The 24,847-nt window shown below is 41.8% G+C and overlaps 1 protein-coding gene across 20 annotated transcripts in view; it reads right to left on the bottom strand.

The window, feature by feature from the left end:
- FOXP1 (forkhead box P1) overlaps nucleotides 1-24,847 on the bottom strand; it is a 383,604-nt gene that overhangs the window by 228,223 nt on the left and 130,534 nt on the right. The window contains exon 1 of one of the 20 annotated variants that reach the window (XM_065075375.1): nucleotides 17,451-17,472. The exons of 15 other annotated variants lie outside the window; for them this stretch is intronic. The gene's annotated coding sequence lies outside the window, so the exon portion shown is untranslated. Of the gene's footprint in view, nucleotides 1-1,376; nucleotides 1,569-17,450; nucleotides 17,473-24,847 lie in introns of those variants that run through there. 4 more of the 20 variants (XM_065075392.1, XM_065075383.1, XM_065075381.1 and 1 more) reach the window with 4 other exon arrangements.

The following is a 24,847-nucleotide window of genomic DNA, read 5'->3' as shown; positions in this document are numbered from 1 at the left end:
AAGAATACAATAGCACTAATCACACAAGGTGCTTTGACTGAGGTACTTTTCCTCATAAAAAGTTGAGTTTTTTTTTTAACTGGTGCATAAAAGTAATACACTTACAATTAGGTATGGTATTTGTAATTTTGTTATTAAAAACCCTCAGCAGTCTTATTGTTAATAAATGCCTCCGAGTCTGTAGGCTGATTTGTACCCAAGAAGACCAAAGTCCCTACATATTTTAATAAGGTTGATGAAATTTTATTCAGATTCTCACACTTTCCAACATGTGGTGGAACAGCACACTCTTCTGTTTGAGAGGAGTTACTCAAACGAAGGAAATAGTTAATTGGTAACCAAAACTACTACTTCTGGCCTCGCTGCACATTTTCCACATTTCTCCAAACGCTGTCTGTACTGCAACCGTCTGCTTTGAAGATATGCCCTTTGTCATCTTTTCTTTAATTTTTGATACCAATTCGCTCTTCATTGAACTCCAACGTTCTCCCAATACAGCATACATTACATATACAGAATATACGTTGTGCAGGCACACCGCACGGATTTTCTCAAAAGTCATTTTTAAAACTAATTTGTCCAGACTGAATCAGACACCGAGCTGCGCAGTTAATAAGTGCAAGAGTGAGAAACAGTAATTACACCTATACTAAAAGAAAGAGCCCGAGATTAAAATACCTTTAAGTAAATAGTTAAGCCAGGATGCCATTATGCAAACTCTGCTCTCAGGGAGGGATGTCTCCCACACTGAGGAGCAATAGGACTGTCATTTTTTTCCCCTGCAATATCAGGTTTCCTGCTCCACAGTTCTGGTACTCTGCATCATGGCTAACATCTCTAGTGTGCTATTAATATCAATGAAGAGACGATTCAATTTCCACATAAGAAAAACCTCCCTATTACAGCGCAGACATTCTAGTGAGGACCCTTGCGAAGGAAACAATAAAGACCAGAGGGTTGGTTCCCCCCCTTCTCTTTATTTTTTTTTTTTTTTACTGCTGCTTTTGCAGTTCTGCCTTGCACACTGTTTGAAAGCTTTTAGCTAACAATGGAAGCATTATCTTCAGGATAGTTACAAAACAGGATTTGTTAGTACAAAGAATAATAACACCGAACTCATTCCCGCCCCCCCCACCCCACCCCGCCGCCTGCAAATACCTGCCTATTGCAATACGGCATTTAGTACTTTATTCAGAAGTATATTCCAGAAACACCTGTATTCTTGATCTAATTCCCCGCAACAAGCTCCCCGAGCGGACCAGCTGTGCTTACGGAGCTTTGGACAATTCAAAAACAAACAAACAAACAAACATTTTTTGCATTTATAAAATGGAACAGAAACAAAAGTATCTTATTCTACCGGAGTGCAAACTTACCCATTAATGAGGAAGAAAAAGGCTTAGAGCTGTACAGTAATTCCCAACCAACTGCAGAAAGTTGAGAGTTTGAAAACACTAAAGCACTTTTGCCTATCCAGCCTTTCTGTGCTTCAACACTGGCTGCAGTGTAAGGAAGGACTGAAGGTATGTGGTCTAAACACAACAAAAGCCACTGCCTTACTCTAGATTAAATATGCAGGAAGAGGCCCCTTTGCATAAACACAAACACTCAGCAAATGAGTAACTGGCTCAAATCAGACGCCTGCTGTGCATTCTACCTGTCCTGATCTCTGACAAGCTACACAGCTTGTTTAAGGGGATAGGAGCTACAAAATCAAATCAAATCAAATCATAGCACTAAACGCTTTGCTCCTGTAACAGTAAATAACAACAGCACCAACAACTCAACGCCAAACATTAATTTCTAAGCTAAGCATTGCTCTGGCAAAGAGCTGAATCGTGTGCTGTGCCCGCTTTGGCTCAGCCACACATCTCGCCAGAGCAGAAGAAACACAACCAAACACCACCTGTAAAATTCATTTTCATTAACTGCACTCGAATCCAATAAATTCCAGGCCTGGTCTTTTCTTAACAAGGATTTAAAATTAACACAGAGACTTTTGGTTGTGTTAACAGATTAAATCTGAATTTGCTCATACTGTCCCTGTCTTGTTTACTGTATAAAAGACATTACACACACAGACCTGTTTTAGCTGTTATGAATCACTGCATAACGCACACCTATTTACTAGTTAATCTGGGAAAAAGGAAGAAATTTCTCAAGTTTTCCTTAAAAACATTATTTTCAAAATATTACCCTTATAAAACAACCCCTCCAAACTATATTTACTTCAAAAAACAACTAAATTAGAGACTGTGATAACCACCAAGCACCTCTAAGCATTTATTATTATAATCGAATATACATAATTATATACTGTGATTTACTCTTGCTTCTAGAGAAATAAATTATTTTTCAGTCTCATTTATCCTTCCATACCAGAAATAGAATGAAACAGCACAATTTTAAAGCAATTGGAATTCACCAGTGTCCCTTCCTAACTTAAGGAGTCAAATCACATTGACCTCTTATTGTGAGTCCAAGCTACATGTTGGTTTTGGTAATTGAATTATTTTTTAATAACTTGCAGTATTAAATGATTGCCATTGAAACACAAATAAGATTATACTCCTCTGCCTTAACTCTCCTGTGCTTGAGACTACAGCATAATGTGAATGACACAACTACATCTGGTACAGAAATTTCATTCTGAAAAAGCATTTACATGCGGGCAGATACAGGAAGATTCAGGCTTTAAAAGATGCAACACATATTTACTGGACTCTCAAGCGTGTGCCGCAGATTATTTCACAGGATACTGCATATAATTCACAGTTTCAGTGTGGATCAAGCACGTCCAGTTCCACTCAGCGCTCGTACAGTGTGGAGGGAGTTTTTACTTTTCCTTGGATAAACTCACCACGTCAAAGCACAGTAAAATTGCTAACGTGAACTAGACCAGCTTAACAGGATAAAAATCCTCCACGACAGAATCCTGCAAGAAATCTTAGACCCCCTGTAACATTCACTATTTTTGCATTGAAATGACCTTCCAAATAAGGTGTCAGATAATACGGCTCGCAAAGACGATAGTGATCTAACCTTGATGCAAATAAACCATAGAACAAAATTTAATCAGTATATCACTGTGTAAAAGCCTTTGTCCATCCCAATGGAGCTTCTAATGACTGTTTTGGCAGTTCTGGCTGGTAGTTATGTCTCCCTGCTTATATATATCTCATACTAGTTGAGCAAGCTAATGGAACTGCTGTTAGTGGAATCCAATATTAATACCCTGCATCATGCAAAACTGGATGCAACTGAATATATTATACAATTACAGGTAGTATCTAGTTCCATAGGTGTTAGACACTGGGTTTTAAATTAATATTCTAATAGAAAAAGTGAAATAAATTCTACATTTCAGGTAAGATATCCATGAACTTGGGATCTGCCAGTCTCCCCACTGCAGGCCCGCTCACTGCTCACACAGAACAGACACAGGACCCTGACAAAAATTGGCAGGCAAGCTTTAGATGCTGAGTGACACATACTGATGCACAAAGATGTCATCTTCCTGCGAGCTCCACTAGTTACGAGCTCTAGAGAAAAATGAAACAGAAAAACCCCAAATTAAAAAAAAAAAAAAATAAATTTAAAAAAAAAAAAAAAAGGAGGGGGGTGAGAGTGGAGCGAGACCTCCAGAAAATAAACAGGGTGTACAGTTTCAAAGGCTACAGACACAGACATTTCATTGTTCAAGCCAATTATCAGTGGAAAATAATAACAACAGATGGATTCAGAGTCACTGACTTTTCATATGCACTTCATCTCTGCACAACAGATGATGAAATGCGAGAGCTATCTCGGAAAGGCAAAACATCTTTCAGTAAAAGAACTCTCTACTCCAGATGGGGACCTTCTAAGGCAACTGATTATCTTCTTATAATGTTGTAAGATAGACTTACTAAAACATTTCAAGAGCTGATCAGATAGGATGAGCACAATGGCATCATTATGAGGAGTAAGTTGCTTCGGCCTCAGACTTGTGACTTAACTAGTCAGGGATTTCATTGCGGTCAGAGCTGCCTGTTCCCCATTTTCACATCAAGTACTGGTTTCAAAAAAAAAAAAAAAAAGAAAAGGGCCCTAAGCTGCTGCTCACAGTCTGAGCAAAACACGGGGGGCGGCTTTGCCCAGAGAGGAGGTGCAGACGTGGGGCCACCAAGTCAGCGCCTGCATTAGTCAGTCCCCAAAAAGTCCTGCTGCCACGAGCAAGGTGAGTCCACTCGCCTTCTGCAAGCACGCTGTTCACATGGCGACAAAGGCACAGGGCAAATCATTTAGAAGAACTTCACTTTCCACTATAAATGGCAGATGTAGAGGGACCTTGTCATCCAGCGACCTACAGCGATGTAAATTAGGAGTAACCTCAGCTGGGTAAATGGAGTTACACCCGCAAAAAATGGTGTGGGGCACGAATAAGACATAAATTCTCTCTTACAAAGCCTTTAAAAAAACTCACCTTTTTATGGGAAATGAAAATTTGCTTTCAAAGGGAAATAACAAATACGTGTAAATTTTGGTGGTTCCGGTGATAAGCAGTTCCAACAAATGTCACAAACACCCAGTGAAGAACCACCTACCTAGCACAACCTTCTCCCACTCAACCTAAATACCACAAAGTATGCGTTTTGAACACATGAATCAGGTGCACCACTATCTCAAAACTTAAAAAAAAAAAATAGGTGGAAAAAATTAGCTCATTAATCTTCAAGACAATATTTCTTTAATGGAAGAATACTATATAAGTAGAGCATTAAAACGAACTGGTTGCCATCTCCACAGTTTCTTCAAAACACTGCAAGGAAAATGTAAAAAACTACACACTCTGTAAATCAATATCACATACCAAGGGGTAGCAGCACACAACACACGCACTGAACTTGTACCTACTGCTAATTTATTTCACAAGTTCCAAAATATTTCTGAAGCAGAGGGCTGCTGGCTTCACAAACATGAAGGGAAGAGATGAGTTTGCGGGCACAATGCATAGCGTTTCCCCTCTTTGTGAAGTACTTTGTCAAAAGTAAAATCACAGGGGAACATACGAGCAAAGAGTAAATTTTGCCCAGGGCAAAATTCTGCAACTGCTTTAAGAAGCAAACAAGAACACAAAAGATGTGTAATACAACCATCTGGCTCTACTCATGCTATATCAATAATCCCCAAAATTTATCCCCACCCCCTTAATCAACCCACACTGATGCCACAAAACCAAATGGCATCACTTATGCTTCCTGCCCATCACATTTTGAAATGATATTTAATATGCATACAGTACATATTTGCATGTTAATCAATTTCTTTAAGAAAAAAAATATTTTTGCTTCTTGAGCTAATAGTTCTGCTTTTTCTACTTATTCACACCAGGATCTCTAAAACCACCAAGAAAGTCCTTGTGGTAAAGATACTCTCATATCGACACAGTGTCTCAGGTATCAGGATAACGTACCGGTCAAAATTTCAATCTCTTCTTCTCTCTAGATTTGTGTCACAGTGTGAAAATAGCAGAGGATGAATAATAATGTGCCAGCAAAATTAGCTGTTCAAGAAATGCGGGTAAGCGATCCGTTTTGAACTCGAGGTTGGGTGCCTTTCTAAGCGTCGCCCTATTTGTGAAGGAATTACAGAGGGAAGCGGGGTTCCCTACATATCTTTTCTATCTAGGATTTTGAATATTTGCACCAATTATTTCAGGCTGCCCCATATATCCAGGCGCCAGCCTGCTTGTGAAGGAGGAGGAAAACGGGCAGCTCCTGGCCATGGTTGGAAGACGAGCCTCTCATGTGTGTTGGCTGCATGGTCAGTGTCCCTTCCCACCCCAAACCTGGGGTGAAGACCACCCTGGGATGGATAGACAGACATACAAAGTGACCGAAAGGGCGGCCCCGCCGGTGTTTGGGGTTGGCTTCGTTCTTGAGGGAAAATCACCCGCGTAACCATCATGATTCATACCGCGAACGCGCGACATGAAACCAGTACCAAAAACAACACTTCAAAGATGGTCTCTCTCCGGCGACCGACGGCCACGGCCCCAGGCGCTGACTCAGAGCTCTTATTCTTAATCGACTTCTCTGCAACAACATACCCCGGCCCAGGCCCTGCCTCTCCCCATGGCCGTGTCTGGCTGGCTGGCTGGCACCCTCCCCGTGCCCGGGGGGACACACACCGTGGCGTCTTGCCCTCCTGTAGCACGACCGCACGGTTGTTACACAGGGAAGGAGAAATACAAGCCCTGAGTGCTCGTGGCATAGGTAGAAATGTTTTGCAACTATTTTCTTTGGAAATAAGCATACATATAGCAGTATGTCTGCTTCTACATCCAGACTACCAACCTAAGATCACAAACACTTTGTTAATTTTTTATTTTTATTTTTTTTTAAATCCATTTTTGGATTGCTTCTGCTGTTTCTATGGCTTGACTTGTACAGCCTCTTTGTAAGAATTGAAAACAGCCTCCCACAAACACAGGAACGGGTGAATGGTTTAGAGCGCTAATCCACACCTGGGCTACGTAAAAAGGGGCTCATATTTTCCAAACAGAAACACAACCCCTTTTATATATGAACCAGATTTGATCCAAATGCTAAACCCTCCACCACATCCTATGCGGGGCTCTGCAGTGTTCCAGGGGAGCAGCGGCGGGTGGTGGCTGCACCCACGGTTCTGTGGGAGCCCCAGCTCCATTGCAATGGTGAGTGGTGGACGAGGAGCCGTGACCTTGGCCATGGATGTGAACTGCAGACCCGTCCTGGGTTACACCACGGGTAGTGCAGGGTAATCCCCATCCCGCGCACACCTCTTACAGAAGAATCTGGCCCCATCTCCTTACTCTTGTTAGAAAAATGAAGGCTGTGACAGAAAATAGCTAAGAACTACATCTTGCCGATGCCAAAATACAATAATAACATGTTCAAAGATTTAATTTAGAAGACTACAAAGTCTAGCTCATACATCATAACACCTTGAAATAACACTTTAAGGTCAAATCCTGTGCATTTTTGGAAACCACCAAAACATAATGAAGTTTTACTTAAATACAGCATTTACATTTATAACGCATTTCAGATTCCTCAAGTAAGCTAGACCACATGCTAGGAAAACGTACTTCCCACAACATACAAATTAAGTAATATACAGCTTTCCCTCCACAGGCTGAACAGCCACCGGCACAAATGGAAGTCCTGTGCACGGATCAAAGGCAGCAATGTGGACCTCAGAATATGATTCTAAAGGTTTTTTTAATTGGCAAAACATCAGATCCCACTAGTAGTTTATATTTGTTGCCTTCCTTGCCCTCTTTCTACCTCTCCCACTTATTTCACAACGGAACGTTTTTAGCCCACTAGAAATCTTTGCGGCAAAGATGATGTCATACTGACACAAGATCAGGTGTGAGGTATGGTATGAATAAATACTTATCCTCAACCACATTTCATTTTCAATGCTTGGGCATCAGGAGACAAAGAAGTTCTTATGCAGACATAATATTAACTGAGGATTTAATTTTAAACGGTTTGCATTTAAAAGAGCAGAAACAACTTGCATAGTGCACGCCTAGAAAAAAGAAGGAAAAAACCCACCACCACCCAAAACCCACCAAAACAATGCAGCCCCTTGCACCTTACCTTCTTGTTTCTGAGCAAGCACTGCACAGCTCTAAAACTTACTGCTCTTCACAGTAATAAATATATGGTGCTTGATTACTTCATCTTCTAAGTCACTGATACCATGCAGGATAATTGTACTTTATTCACTGGTAATAAAAACTCTCCCTACGAAAATAAATATGTATTTTACAGTAATCAAGCAGGAACTAATTTTGTGCTTTTTCACAAGTAGCCATTTACTTTGGCACTGAATGGTAATGTGTAGTAAGAGAATGCAGTATATGCTTTAACCCAAGAAAAATTAGACTTGAAAATTAATACACAGTGAAAGACAAATTTAAAGCAGCCTTCTTGTGTTCTGACATAAGAATATAAAAATGACACGAGCAACTAAGGATTAGTTTACATACTTTTCAATCACAGCTGCCGCTCAGTAACCACAATACCTTTAAAATGACATTCTACCGAAACAGATACAGTTTGGCTGCAACAGCAGCTAGATACAGTTAACGTGAAAATAAAAGGGCATTTTTTATTTGCACACATCATACAGCACTAAGCCCCAGCACAATTACAATAGAAAGATTTTTAGTGTGATTAATTTAGAAATAATCTAGTGATAAATAGAGTGCATTGTGAGTGCTTCTGCGGAGCAAATTTTTATCACCAGCCTTAGATGTCAAAACACAGTTTCAGGGACAGAGAAAGAACAAGTCACATCTTCTTGGTTAATATTTAATTGGGTGCTAGAGATTCCTCCTAAGGACCTCTGAACCACAACTGACAGCCCCATAAGATGTCCCTATCTGTGAAACAGATACCAACCCTTTCTGTATAAACTAAAATAACATTAAATTTAATCAAACCATTGAATTAATAAATCACTTTGGTGGACATTGCAGCCCAAGCCCTGTTTAATTACATAATTTTAAAAATATTTGCACACTGCAACCACTAAGATTGGCTCTGAGGTTTCATAATACACACTTAACACTTGAGTTGGAGAACAAATTTATTTAATAAATGCGGAGCTAAGTGCAATAATGCCACTCCACTCAAACTGCAAAATCACTTAGTATGTCCTGCGAGAAAAAGCAAATAAACTTTTTCCCTGTTAAAATACGTGTCACCACTCCCACCAGCTCTGGCAGAAGCCACCTCCCTTCTGCTGCTTTTGTGCAGCCGGTGGGTGCCTGAGCCCGGGACACGGTGGGAGCGATGGGGTCCCCCTCCCGTGGTGCAGAGCATCCCTCCCTCTCCTCGCCCTCTGCCTCCATCCCCCCGCTCCGAGCTTTTCCCCCTTTCCCCACACCACAATGCTGCTCTTCTCTCTTTTCCCCCCTGTTCTCTGCTGCTTTTTGGGTCTCCCCAGCCTCTGCTAACGTGCTCCAGCTCTTCCCATTCCCACCTCGTGCTCGTGCTCTGAGTTTCCCCCACCTGCTCTCTTTCTCACTGCCATTTGAGATAGCCATGGTGAAAAATGCTAGTTGGGAAAACCAAACAAAACAAAAAAAACACCACAGGATGGAGGGAAAGGGCTGGGGAGGAGAGCGAGGGAAAGAAAACAGTTTAATAAGGCCAAGCAGAACTACACAATTTCCAACAACAGCAAGAGACGCTCCCGAGCACCAGCATGAAAAATAAAAGCCACAGTCCAAGTGTATTACTTGAGGTGGGATTCAGGTTCTGGGATGGGTGTAACGCCTCTATCTCCAGGGCAGAAGAAAACCGTTTTACTGCCATATATAACTAGGTGTGACAACATGGGAAATACGTATGGACCAAGCTGTGGTCTCAAATGAAAGGGGAAAAAAGCAAAGCTAAGGGTCTGTCACAGCTCAGAGGAACAGCTGTGTGCACGCATACAGACTTTGCATTCATTCATATAGAGCGCAGCTTTCAGGTCCTGTGGTTCCAGCATGAGCTTTGGATGGAAGTTGAACCTCAAAAATAAATAAGTCTATATTTGGCCTGCCCTGGATTCGTGAAGTTCTCAACAGCACTTTGCATAGAAACAATCTGAATTAATACAGGTTAAGGTTTTGAGATTATAATATTCTTTACCAAGCCAATGGATGCACCTCTAAAATTCACTGCCCTGACAAACAGTAGAGCTCTTGAAAGTCTGCTTGTATTAGTTTTATGGATCTATTCTACTGCTTAAATCAGGTCTCATTAAAATTACCATCCACACAAGTTCTCCCACTGGGAAATCTGCATGCCAGAGCTACTCCAGTTCCGCAGGCGGTGCTCGGAGGGGGCTGCATATTGCAAAATAGCTGTGGACACGGCGGGGGGAGGACGGGGAGAAGAACGAGAGGACTTCAGGACAGCAAACAAGTTACTCCTTATCTTTCTCTGATTTTAATCAGTGCAACTTTTGCTCAGGTGGCGCAAATGGCATCTGTGAAAAGAAATGGCACTGCCAGAAATGAAACCAGTATCTCTCGCAAAGCCAAAGCCGGTCTCAAACATCCATTTTAGTGTCGGAATGGCAGGTTAAATATGCAAACACTGCACCTGACAACTTACACTAAAGCATATGATCTGCACACTGCCCCTCCAGTTTAATTTTTAATAGTAGCAGTACTTAAATCTCAGCATTAATGTATTAATGTTCAAATGAATACAATTAAAGGCATCTCTATTTTCTTCAGTGCTAACGACCTGGAAGATCTTTCCACCCTTTATATTTGCAGGGATTATTATAAATATATTCTGTAGCCGTTGTTTTGGCAAAGAAGCAAAAACCTTTGCCTTTTAAATATAAAGTAACAGGAATAATGAATAATATATCTTCTGATTTTTGCTCTGCCATGATATATATATAATGATATATAAAATGTTCATTTATTATTATCACACATCCTAGGAAGCAGACATGCAAAATTACTTTTTTTTTTGTCTTATACGGGTCATTTATCATAGGGAACGTCCTCCAAATAGGTAGTCCTAAAATCTCAATTTACAAAGACATTTTTTAAAGCTGAATTCTTCAAACAGGACTACTCTCCTGATGGCTAAAATAAAATCTTTATGATATTGAAATAGCTGGATTTAAGGAGGGAGAAATGCTCTGCATTTTCTTTTACAAGTTCCTGCTCCCCCAAATTAATGTCTGCCTATTACTTGTGCCTAAATCTTGCACTATTTATTAGTAACAAAAGCACTGTGTGACCCTCTTTAGGCCAAGTTCAGAAAAGAAAAGCATTTACTAAAAGGGCACTGATTTTTATCATAGCATCTGTGATCTTTGGGTGGGGAAAGGAAACACCATTAAAAAAAAAAAGTCTGTATAAACAAACTATCAGTCAGAATTTAACACTTACGCAGAATCATGCAAAGCTTTATTTCTTTTTGATGTTAGCAGGCACTTTTCTTTTTTTGCATTCCATTTTTCAATATGTAAGATGACAAAACGCAAAAACAAAAACACGAAAATGTGCTTGTTAGGGCTGGCCTAGTTTTTTGAAACACGCACAAAAATAAAACCCACTCATAAGATCTTATTTTAATATGTAATAGAAGAATCTGGCAAACATTAGCCAGAGTAAGTCTAGCCAGTGAGCACAGACTAACATACTAGTCTGCTGCTGCAAAGCAAAATGGAAATTTGATCTCGTTCTTCCAACAGACAAGAGCAGCATCTCCCACCTGACGAGCACGGACAGAACGCGATGGTGCAGGTGCCCGAGCAAACCGCCTGCTCCTGCTCAGCTCCGCGGTGCTCAGCACCGCCTCATCGCCCCATCTGCTGCCCGTTTGCAAACAAAGCCCTCTCAGTTGTCCCATCTCTGATCTCTCCTTCAAGGAAAGAGAAGGATGGTAGAAATAAGAGTAAATGCGTGCCTTTTCCCCAGTGCTACGTCCACGCTGTTGGCCGCTGTGATCTCGGTTGGCGAGATCCAGCAAAAGCCAAGCAGCAGCAAGATGCTCTGTTCACAGGTTTTTCTTTGTGCCCAAAATCTTCTCCAAGTTGTGCAGCTCTGAAGTGGCACCCACAGAAAAAGTCAGATATAAAACTACCTCCACAGGGAAAAGAAAGGGAAAAAAAGATGAACAAGAAAGAAAAAGGGAACAGGAGAGCTGGAGTCAGCACGGCTAAAGACTCCATTGAGGAGGGAACTAGAGGAGGAGGATAACTACAAAGCGCTTAATTATAAACCCAAAAATGTTAGAAAACCAATCTCACGCTAACCATTTGCATATTTTGGGATTACCTACAGATGAGGAAGGTTCAGCTTAATCATCTATCTGTGTGAATGGATCCACAATGTGCTGGAGCTGCACTCAATGGACAATCCCATTAGAGTGGAAAGAGCATGTGAAACGCCCTTGAGAAACGTGGCTAATGCCACAAACACTGAGGAAACAACCGTTAAGAAATTCTTCCATTTTCAGGCTTAGGAGGCAAAGGGCAAATGTTGAAAGAGGCAGAAGATGAGAAGGGCATGGCTACGCTTTACAAAAAGATCCATTTCATGTGTCACATGTTCCCAAGGCAGGTCTCGCTCCTTGGATTAGAAACATTTTTAACCCACTAAAATAAGCCTCCCAAGAGGGAAACAACTACATCTCTTCTTTAAGCCACCTAAACTTAAGGCATCTTTCCCTCTTCTAGGATAGGAGACAATAGAAGAAAAGTCTGAATAAAGAGTCTCTATAAAAAGAAAAATATTGTAAAAAGTCCTTAAAAAAGAAGCTTGCAAAGTGTAAGAATTTGGGTATCAGAGCCACTGTGTAAAACTCTTGTTTGGGTTTTATCTTTTTGATCAACACCATCCTGCAGGACAAAAGCTGCTCCCATATCTGATCAGAGCACGCCAGAGATTTACTTGGCCTCTATCTTGTGTTTATGCAGGAAACACACCATGGACGACCATGCATGGAAGTCACTACTAAAACTCATTTAGGGGTGGATAGCCCCCCAAAATTGGGTTTTACACAAGACAGACACGAGCTTGACAACTGCTGGAAGACCAAACCTCCACCTGCCGCTCATTAGCTCCAGCCCACGCTGGACACTGTCCATATGCAGGGACAGGAGAAGGTCCATGTGGTGGGACAAGACCCAAGGAGCTCATTGCTACCGCCCTTATCAGCCATAAGCAGCCGCCCAGACTTCAAAGACCCATCACCAATACTGCAGAGTCCAATACCATCAGCATCGTATCCATCCTTACCACTTAAAACACATTTATTGCCACGTGCACGAGGCCTTAGGAGCACCCCCAGGACCAGGCCCAGCTCCAGCGGCCGCCCCACACCAGCTCCTCTCCCAGCTGGGTCTGATCCCAGCGCTCACACAGCACGCTCTTACATTTTATTCTCTTTCTCTCTCCCTGAAGCTTTGGCAACTGAAATCTATTATGATGTCAAAAGGTAGCTGACAACATAAAATGTATCCCGCTGAGTTGATGCTGCACGCTGCTAAATTTACAACAACATAAGTATCATAAAAATTATAAGAACTGCAAATTAACCACTGATTTTTTAGTTCAGTGACATAAATAACAGTAAAGATCTGGAAAACTTCCAAACATCTTTACAACTGTTTAATTTGTCAAAATCTATCAAGTGTATTTCAACCACAAACCTGTCCTCTGCAGCGCATTAGTTTTCACGTACTTACAGTGGCATCAAAAGGCAACAAAAATAAAGCTTACATAATTGCTTATTCTGATGCACCTTTCCAGTTAGGCATTTATTTCTGTTTTTCTTCTTCTGTACTTCTTTGTTGACACTAACAGTCTGCAATGTTTTAAAAACATTCATGCTAAAGAAGAAGAAAGCCACTACTGCTTTCCCTCCCTTCCAGGTCTGCCCGGGTTACTCAAGAAGCCACATCGCTTTGTTTGCCAATTCCACCGGTTTTCCACTCACGTGTTGCGCGTATCTTGCAACGCTTGCGTCAGCAAACCCTTTTATTTACTCCTTTATTTGTGCACCAAGCTCTGTGAAGGCAAAGCCACCTTCCCAGCAGCTGCAAAGGGGCAGGCAAAGATTAAAAATAAATAATCAATTTTATAGGTTCTACAGTATGTGGGGGGCAGGGGGAGGTGGAGCTCATTTTTATATGGCTATTTCTTTTGTATCGTTAAGTATCAAGTATTGTCTTTTCTAAGACACAGATTTACCAAAAAGAGTACATTTCTTTCACAACCATTGCACAATTAACTAAATTTAAAGTCCGAATGTGTTGAACTGATGGTGCACAAAGTTAGGGTCTTTCTGAAAAAGAATGCAAAATGTATTTCTATTATTTGGCTACTCAGCAGCTCCAAGTCCCCAGTGCTCAACCTGCTAAGAGGGCGTTGGCCATGGCACTAGCCTAATGACAGGCGACTTGCCCAGCACGAACCAAAGCAGGCAACACGGTTTTGACTTCTACAGAAAAAACTGGCCAAGATCTCTTCATGTTGTATTTGTTGCCCTACACACAGGTTCACATCAAGAAAACTCACACATACACAACTCCAACTGATGGAAGGCTGTTATATACATGAAAAAAATAGATCAGGTAGACACTGAGAACTGACTAGACTTTTCTGGCTTCTTGTTTTGCTTTTGAAAAGGCTTCTCATGGTACAGAGAAAGGCTTCTCCCTTCAAGCTGGCTCCATTTTCCTCAGTAGCCATTTTGTGCTTTTCCTAAACTTAAAATGTGAAATATCACACAAACCGATTAAACCTTAAATAGTAGAAACTAATAAATCTCTTCCTCTAATAATATTAAGTGCAGCTTGTGAGTGAATGAAGAGAGAAAAAAACAGGGGTAACACACTCGCTGCAGCTCCACGGCAAAATAAAGCCTAAGGCAGAGGGCAGCGAGGTGGGTTCATGGACAAAGATGTGGCAACCAAACTCTTCACATGTGCTCACTGCCCAGTCTCGAAGCTCCAGCTGCTGCCAAGAACCGCGAGCCAACGTCTGCATTGACTTGTCCCCATCATCCCCAAGCAGCCAAGGGTTGGGGTCCCCATCACTTTTGGACCACAAAGGGGACGTGGCTCTGTCCCACAGGCTGGCAGGCAGGGCAGCACTGCATGTATTAAAGCCGAATCATACACTCTGCTATGTGTTACACCACACCAACTTCAAGACCAAACCTCAACCACATTGGCCACCCCGTGGAAGCAGGAAAGGAAGCTGAAAGACTGGGTTTGACACGATAGGTTAAACTCAGCCCCCCAACCCTCAGTAAATATTTTCATACTGTAAGAGCATAAGATAATTGCTTACTGTTTACCTTAAGAAAACAGAATTTATGCTCAAAATACAGCAAAACAACCCAGAACATAGTGCAGTTCTAAAAATTAAGCACCCAGATCCTACAAGGAATTTTGAAATTATTTTCTCACCATGTTGTTTGCAAGAGCAATACATTAAATGGCCACAACTCATTCAGTGACACCCAAAGGCACCATGCAGGCACTATGAAATGGTGTAAGTAATTCAAAGTTCTTTGATTAAATCTAACATAATTGCACATAACTGGGGAAAAAAAAAAAAAAAAAAATCACAGCACGTTGGCTTCGCATATTGCACTGCATAAATCAGAAGTGATTCCCACAAAATCTATCCTTTCCAGACTATTTTATCTAAGCAACATATAGCTGTTACAACAATTTTTGAGCGATTTTAATTCTCGTTGTGGTATAATGAGTAATGAAGAAGGCACGTTTTTTATTCTGGTTTGCACTGATGTGTTTTTTCTTTGACTAAACCCTCGGTGACTCAGTTCTGCCGCTTCACAACAATGAGTTCTCATGCATCCCTCTACACAGAAAAAAAGTCTTCAACTATCCCATGCCCAGCTCACAAGGAAGGGAAGACCTTGAGAGCTCCTATAACTTGCGCTGCTCATTGCAGAGTAAGACCCTACACCAAAGTGTTGTGCTAACTTAAGAGCCCAGACGCAGCAAACATGACACCAGCACGACAAAACACTGCCTGGAGATGAGAGCGCCCCAAAATTGAGTTTTCTGCAGCAAAAAGGAGAGTTTCAACATGAGCTTGAGGAACATTTCTCACTAGATGGAGGAGAAGACGGGCTTGGCCAGGATGACTTCCCTCAAAACTCAAAAGCTTAGCAACAGGTTTCTGCAACCATCTTTCTCTGACGTTCCCAGGAAAGGCAACCACAAAAACTGTATCTTGCACCGAGAAGAGAACAGGCCTTTTTCTCTGCTCTGCACCAGATTTTTCAGACTTAAGTTCCTCTTTCCCGTAATGTGTGATGCAAAGGCTTTGTGCTATGTGGGACCTAATATTGTCAGGCCCGGAGACTTAATTACATTCTACTCTAATTGGCACATGGTACTAAAATATAAAAATGAATAACATTAAAAAAAAAAAAGTGATTGAGATGGCAAGCTGAAGACAGAATCAATAAATCAACAGTAATCTTTTTTCTTAATCACAGCAGCTACTCCACCCATTTTATTGATCTTCCCCTCCTCCTCTTTTTTTTCTTTATTTCACTATAATCTCCTGAATCTTGATTGAATTAGTTCAAAACAGTTGCACACCTAGCCTGGATAAGCCATGCTTTGGTTTTAAAACCCTTCTTGTGGTAGCAGCTGCACAGAGAGTTGTATGACGATGCTGGGACCAACCTTTCATTTTCCAGCTTCTCCCCTCTCGTGCTGCTCATCCCTGAATCCACAAGCTGAACGATCCGGTGAGTTGGTGAGCGGTTGAGATTCGCTCTGTCTATGGCAGAGGTAACCACGCTAGATCTGACCTCCTCCCAGCCATGAAGATTTATTCATGCATAGGTTTAAAGGAACTTTCATTTAACTGTCCCACTGTAATCTGAAAGCTAGTAAGAAAACCAAACTATGTATCTTCTTTGGGGATAACTCTTAACCAAATATTTTACTTCAATGTTCTCTACAGCATCATTACGGTACTTGCACATGTTCACCCCAAGGATAAATCTTGAGCACATCCTACCTGCCTCTGCAGCAGCTTTCCTGGAAACAGCTTTATTGTGTTCTAGTAAACTTCACTCGTGTTATTTATTCTCCTTTAAAAGTGAAGTTACATTTCACTGTACTCGTTCCTAGCGAAGACCAGTTCCTGCCTATCAAAAGACAACTTTACTACAAGGACTCTTGTAATAATACTGATAATGGGTAGAAATTACACATTTTATAAGGGAGAAGATAAAGCACTTCATGTTTTATAATAGTTGTGCTGATATCATAGTTTCACCAAACTGTGCTTTCATACAAAATTACAGCCTTCCCTACTGAGTGACCTAACCTGTAACTATTTAGGATAGATATAATGGGGCATACTGTCAACTACAAATCAAGAGATGCACTGGCTTCATGGGTGATTTTGCAATTGGCTTCCAAAGACTTGTATAGTGACGATCTGATCCCATATTTTCAGTAAAGGGTTGAAATATGCTACTGAAAGAAAACAAATCATGCTAGAAAAATCACCATATAAAACTTTTAAAACTAGCAAAAATAAAGACAACCTTTCAGGTTGTGAGCTGTAAAGGATCTCACATTTTAATAAACAGATAGTAGAATTACTGAACAAAGGAAAAGGAAACCAAAACACGCAGAGAAAGATAATCAAGTAAGAAATGTACTTGCAAGATGCAAGCCCAACTGATCAAAGATCTTCAGAAAGCAGGATATCCCACCAACAGCCATTATCCTTATCTGGATCCTTACACACCCACAGCCCTGCCAACATCAGATCTGGGTATGGAGAAGAGCCCACCCTTCTCATTCCTTCTGTCCCTTCTTTTGTGTGTGCCACTGTTGCTTCTCATCGCAGCCTGTGACACACGCTACACAACCTTCATTTTGCTCACCTTAAAGCAAAAGTGAAGCTGCAACCAATATATTTTTTTCCATACTTCTTTTCCTCCTGTAAAACACAGAAAGGGAAGAGACCTCAGGCTGAGCACCTTCTCAGAAGCAGTAGGTCCCTAAACTGGGTGAGATTGTGATTGTCGTGATGATACGACACGACTCACGGACATCATCTAGCAGGTAACGGCAAACAAACAGCAGTAGCTAGTTAATGATGATCTGCAATAATGTCGGGCAGACTTGTTACCATGTAAGTAACCTGCCAACCAGGGATACAAATAGTCTCTGATTTGATAGCAGCGGCTGTGGCGAGGAGCGTTATCAATGTTCTAGCTTGCTCGGATAAATGGAGTACTATTTCCCTGGGCTGCTGCTGTCACTTTCTCCAGTCCGTCAGCCCCTTTCTTAAACCGGTTGCTATTTTTATTACACTCCTTAAAATATGAAGCAGGAGACTCCTTTTCCTGAAACACACCGGTTAGATAGATGACGCCTTTTAAATAATATTCTTTTCTTGCTGGCCCTGTTCCTCGCAATGTTGTTGCTTACTTTGGAGGGGGAAACAAAATAAAAGTGGCAAGCCATATCTCTCCATTCCAAAGGGAGTGGTTTCCCAAGAAAAGCATAGTTTTGTTCCCTTGCTATTTCCTTTCAGCGCTGCAGACAAGCAGGCAGCAGAGCCGCTACTAAAACTGACCCCAGCAGCCAGAAACAGCGCTCATCTATATGGAAAATACCTGCAGCAGTTTGGGGGCAGCAGGTGGCAATTTGTGGAAGGGGGGTGATGTGGATTGTTAATGGGACTTATCGCTTCTGAATTCTGGATTTGGTAGGGGAAAGGGAAAATCAGTGGAAAACAGACTTTTGAAAGTCTAAAATTAGGCAAGATGCTATTGAAAAGGAAAATAACTTCCAGCTTTATTTTAAGAACTGGAATTGTGTTTCCTGCTTCCATTGCTGCAGTTCTTCTGGAAAGGAAGTTGTCCGCAAGTAACGGATAAAATATAGAAAACCTTGTGGATTCAAAAATGTTCTTTCTCACACTTCTGTAAAAATAAAATCCAGAGGCTGGTAGAGCACTCACTGCTTTCACTGCAGAAGATACGATGCCAAAGCGGGGGGGAAAAGGCACTCACTAATACAATAGGTCATTGTACTCTGAGATCTACCACATATGTTACTCCAAGGGCTCTCAACCTTAAACTTGGAAAGTCTAAGACACTGGAGCCATGATATATAAAGTAAGACCCAAGTTCCAAATATTTGATTTAGCAAAGTAAATATGGTTGTTTTTATTGGGTGCAACAAGCATTTTTCACAGAGTGAAGAATTATGGTAAACATCTGCTAATCATACTCACAAAAGAGGTCATTGTGTTTAAATCCAAGGTCATATTAATAGCTATATTTAATTAATAAAACCCAACAGTAATATTACCCAAGTTTCCAACAACGTCTGCTTCCTGACACTCAAGGACCTATTCATTAATGGACCACTTATATTGGTTTTTCTTGATATTGCTGCTAAATTCTTACAAAGCTTTTAGGCCATACAACAGAGGCCTGACTTAGAAGTAAACTGCATCACGTTATGCTATATGTCTCTGGGGTATCCTACCATGTGGACACAGTTTGTGAACACATGCGCTAACAAAAATACTGGACTATGTAATATTCCATGAAGGTGGTCTTATGCTTCCAGGTTTCCATGTTTTCTCCCATGCAATGGGATAGGTAAGAGCATCAGATTTGCTGCTGAACTAGGAGATAATATTCTCTGTTGAGTTACTGGTTGCTTAGATGGAAGTTAGAGCTGTATCTGCATTTTCATGAGCTTTTTTGCTTGAAAAGAAGTCCTAGCTTTTCAAGAAATGTTACATTTCCTCTGTATTTCCAACCCACCTCTGGTTAGCTCTGGAAAGGCAATTTCTCAATGTGTTTACAAGTTGAACAGCCCTGGTGAATTATTGCCCAAAGCGAACCAAGTGTTTCGATAGTTCTAGTTCATTTTGTCTGTTCAGAAACATGCTGTTGAAACGTGGTTGATCTCAAACAGGAAAATGAACCTGGTTTTCGCTTACTCAGGTGTTAAACAGCACAGCTCTTTTCAAATCTCAGGAGGTGTCCTGGATTAAACCGATACAAATTAGAAATGAATCAGATCTTAGATCTTCTAATGTTGGATTGTTTAAATTTAAGAAAACTGAGAACGATTGAAAAGTAGGTTTTCTTGCACACCCAGACTTTCTAATGTAACTGCAGTCATTGATGTTTATAGATAGTTTTTCTGTGAAGATAAATCTAGCTTGTTGCATGAAAAATCCTCGAATGCACTGATGTTTATTCACTGCATTTCCATATCCTTTACACTTGAAGTTATTTTCTCTTTTCCACAATGTATATGAAAACCATGACATTTTATATATTCTACAGAAGTTCTTCACACTATACTGCACTATCTCCATGTTATTATTTATATATTGCAGTAATGCCATTTCCAATTCCTTACAAAACACGGCACACTTTTATGGTACAAGATGTCCTAAGCTTTAGAAGGACCAAGTTATTTTCTGCCCAACAAGTCTTGAAGGCAAAAATAGTTGTTCCTGTATCTTTGTTTCCAGCCAGGCCATTTCACCTACTTGTGTCAGATTAATGCCCCAGTAGACATAGGTGTTTTGTCTTACCCAGTTTTAGACAATTTGCCAAAGACAACTGTGGAAGCCTACGCCACTAGCTAGTGAGTCCTGCTATAAAGCAATATGGAAACTAGGAGGAGTCCCAATAACTCAGTTCTCATATGGCCCTCCTACCTTTGGTGGCTTCAAGAGAAACCAGGTGGGTTCTCTCAGCATCTCCTGCTCTTAAATCTACAACCTAAACCAGGCGTGTCAAACTCATTTTCACCGGGGGCCACAGGAATAGTTACATTTATATAGTCTTAAAATTACATTGCATGGCTGATGAGGCCCCTGGTGAAAATGAGTTTGACGCCCCTGGCCTAAACATTTTCCAGAAGCCTGGCTTTGTTCATGCACAATGTAACCTTGGTATGGGAGCAATAAAAGGAACAAAAAAATCTCCCTACCTGCAGCTCAGTGTGTATTGTGGGCCTGCAGCCCCCAAAACCTCTTGTTAAAAGCAGAGAGAAAGAGTCAGAAGCTGTTCAGCAAACTCTGTGCCATGTTCCTCAGTAACTTCTCATTATCCTGGGTACACGTGGAGACCTTCCAACAAGCAAAAATGAACCAGAGGTATTTTGGGAGGGGGCCTTGACACAACAACCCAAGAGGAAAAACAGCTGGAGGAGGACAGAACAAGGGGAGAAGAGAGCTGAGAGCAAGACATCATCTTTTACCCTCCTCTGCAAATACACATGGGGACAGCAGCACTGGACACGACCATGGAACTACGAGCACTTGGACTGAAGCCTCCAAGTCCAGTTCCACCTCTGAGAATGAACTTCTGCCACATTCAGAATTTAAGGAAGGACCACACCAGGCTGGATGCAATTTAATGTTATATACCTCACATACAGGGAACCTCTTGGTGCAACAGAAAGATAAAATAGCAGGTGAGTTTACACATAAATTCATGGCTTTGGGAAGCAAGTTCTAAGAGCATAAGTAAGTCATGAGTAATAAATCTCAGGTTAAAGCAATTCATTAGCCATTTTGGCATCACACATGAAATCCATCACTTTGATCTAATGTATTTCAGTGCACTCTGCTATCATCTGCACTGACCGTGCTTGGTTGAGATGAAGGGCTTTTTAATCCAAATCAGAAAGTGAGGCTTCTGCACTGATGCTCTAATTTAGGAGTTATAATTAACAGAATTACTACTAATCGGATCTCATCATACCACCCCTAAGGCCCCAAATGTGGGAAACAACAGAATACAGACAAAAGGTGGCTCAAGACAGCATGTAAATTTGTGTCCACAATTTTGTGTGTGCAAACCCACACATTTATACATGTGAAATTGGTGGGAAATGGGATCTTGCAGTTGAAATAAGCGCGGAGAAATCAGGAGGCCCAAGGTTTGCTTCCACCCCTCCATCTCTTTGGGTAAACTGGGAACAGTCAGCAGCCTATAGAAAAGTCCATGTAACACTATCCCGCATGGCTGACATTAAATTGCACTTGCCCCTTGCACAGATGGCCTCTATTCCAAAACACTGTTCCTGCTGCAGAGACGGGGAAGGTGAGCTCTCACTCCCAGCACTGCTGCATGTCCATGGGTGTTCAACTCCAAATCCAAGGCGCTGGGATCAAAACACGCGGGACTATACAACCCCGCTTCTCCACGCACGTTGCACATGAGGGCAGAGTGTCACGCCCACAAGCCGGATAATAACGACAGATTGCCCTGGGGTATGTTAGCACACTAAGAAGAGAAAAGAAAGCTAGAAACAATTTTTACCAGGGGGCAAGACAGCCTTGAGCACATAGTTCAGCTCCTCCCCACAGCCATGCTGCCTCTGCCAAGCTCCTGTCCCTTGGTCGGCAGCTGCTGGGGCAGCCGTATACGAGGGACGGCACGTCCAGCCCAAGGCAGCTGAGCCCACACAATTAACATTTCAACATTTGCTGCATCGCAAAACCTCAGCGTTCATCATTTTGTCATACCGGTTAACCCAAAGTAAGTTAGTCTGAAGTTTTTGGTACAGACTCCCTTGCTGCTGGCTGTCCAAGCCCTGCATGCCCACTGAAGGATTACTTAGTTGAGATGTTTGATTTAACAGGGAAGGTTTGCTTCTTTGTCATCTCTGTAGTCATTCAGTTGAGCCCAAAGGTCACACTAACTCTTCAGCTTAGAAGGCACATCACCGTACTAATATAGGTACAGTCACACTCAGGATGTTTTCAAAGCAGATGAATTCCCAAATGCTGGGCAGCACACTCCTGCCCATGGTTACAGATGGATTACCCAAGGTTTCTCCAGCTGTTGGCTCATCCCTGACCTCCATTTTCTTCATGCCTGTGGTCAGACCAAAGCTAGTGGTGAAGGCAGCACACAAGCTTGCCAGCAGCTGAAGGTTTTGCTACCAGCTCTTTGGAAAATGTGTAACCGTCAGCATGGGGAGCTGGGCAGGGGCTGCTCGGTCACCTCAGATCCCACCCGTTGCCTGAGGACACCGTGCTGCTTCCCGGTGGCACAAAGCACTCCCCTCATGCCCACCTGCAGCTTTGCCGTCACCCTACCCAAACACAGCTGGAGAGCATGGTGGGGACAAGGGTTCAGTCCAGAACGTGCCTGTCCCTCACCCTGCCCCTGAAAAAGCAGCTGGGTCACATCCAGCCCTGATCCTGACCCACACAGGCTGTGTCAGCACCAGCAGAAACACAGACTTCTGCCCAGGGCTCCCCAGCCCACACCAGCACCAGCCAGCAAACCCCAAACTGAGTTGCCCTGAGCCCTCCCTGTACATGTTCACATAGAAATACTGTTCTCAAACAAATGGATTAATTCTCCACCACGTAACTAGGAGTCACACCTGCCTGCAGGCTCAACGTGGGACAGAGCATCATTGCCCACAAAGTTTCTGCTACATTTCCTGCATCTTTAACTTTTTGAAGGGAGAGTTAAAACTCATCCAAGAAAACCAAAAGGACGGCACAGGAAAATGCACATGTACACACTGCAACATCTCCAAATGAGGTATCCCTGTACAGGGATCCTGAGCAGAGTCCTTTCCAGGCTTAAGGAGTTCATTCCTCATGCCAGTTTGTATTTTCTAAGTAAATTCATGCAGCTGCCTTGAAAGGAACCGTGGGTTTCTGTTAAGTTAAACTTTCTTTGTGAATTAGGAGCAAAATGCACAAACTCACTGCTTAAGAATTAAATACATGTATTTTTATTGCAGCATGAACAGGGCTTTTTTTAAGGTGAACAAGAGCTTGTAGAGCCAGGGAAGTGTTTATAAATATAACACTTATTCTTATGCAATATATGTGTTTTGCTCAAATAAAAACAGAACCTGATAATTCAGTACCAAAAATCACAGCACAAAATTTGTATGTTTTTCTCAAGACAGGAATTATAACTCATTTTCCATGCTGTACCCTAAAGCTCTTGTTCACTGCAAACAGGACATTGTTGTCTCAGTTTTTCTTTTCAAACAGCACGGAAAGAAAAAAAATGGTAGAGGGTGTCACTGCAAACACATCAACATGTACCATAAAATGAAAACAAACTTGATTAACTCAGCTTAACTAAAGCTTCCAAGTTACGTCCCAGGTACTGATAAGGATCTGGAAGGGAGCTTTCCCACCCCAAAAGGAAGTGCCAGGGGTGTTCCCCACTCCCAAGGGTAGGCAAGGTTGGGTGGTTTGTCCTGTTGTGATTTAAATGTGATGTGATCCTCATCCAGTGCTATAAAGGCTGATCAGAGCATGCCAGTGCATGTCAGCTTTCCCTTCACTCGGTAAGACAACATCCGCCTCCATGCAGAGTTCAAAAATATTTGATGATTTAAGCCAGCTTGCTACACTTAGGTTAGAACACAAAGCAGACTGCAGTGCTCAATATCAGAATCAGCATTTTTTCTTCTCCACTTGTGAATACATATACTTAGATCAAACAGGCTTTCAGCATCATTTTTACATGCCTACCTCCAAGCCTACTGGTACTAGAAATCCTCTCTTCAGTATCATCATCTGCGGATAAAGACACAAGACTTCACATTCTCCAAGGACTGCCAGTCTCCTTAAACATAAATCTGCTATTGTGCAAAAAGCACAATATCTAAAGATTTCTATCGCAAAAGAACAAGGAAAATAGCCCAATAACTGAGAAAATGGAGCAGTTTCACAGATTGGTGTGTTAAAGCAATATAAAGCAATTATGTGGTTGGGTGAAGGTAAGGAACGGAGCAAAGACAGCAGAAGTTAAGTGGGTTTGGAACTGAAGGCAAAGTCTGATTTGGGACTGCAGCAGCATCCTCAGAAATTGCAGACTGAAGAGGGTCACTTGGGACACAGCTCAACAGCCACCGATGTGATGGGCACAACCCCACCGTGCTCCAGATCAACCTCCAGTTATCAAAAATGTACAGAAACATCCAGCAACGTTTCTCACAAGGCACCAACTGCACTAAAGAGGGCAAAAGAAAGCAATAAATTTCTTTGAGAAGTACCACAAGTTTGATCCTGACAACGGCCAAAGCTGCAACAAAACCTCCTATGTTTTTCTCAACAATTAAGCAATTCACAGTATATTCAATTCACACTTCTTTTTCACGACTGGGTGTGTAATTTTGTCCTGTTAAACAGGCACCGAGTAGCACCATCCCACAGGTACAATTTCATTATTTCTCTAAATGCCACGTGCAGGGCAGCAGCACACACAGCATGTGTGAGGTAGTGGGTGGTCTTATTTCCAGAGCTGTAATA

This window comes from Columba livia, chromosome 10 (assembly GCF_036013475.1).
Source record: "Columba livia isolate bColLiv1 breed racing homer chromosome 10, bColLiv1.pat.W.v2, whole genome shotgun sequence".
NCBI classification, from domain to species: Eukaryota; Metazoa; Chordata; class Aves; order Columbiformes; family Columbidae; genus Columba; species Columba livia.
The sequence above is the reverse complement of the archived record's forward strand: the minus strand, read 5'-3'. Positions and strand labels throughout refer to the sequence as shown.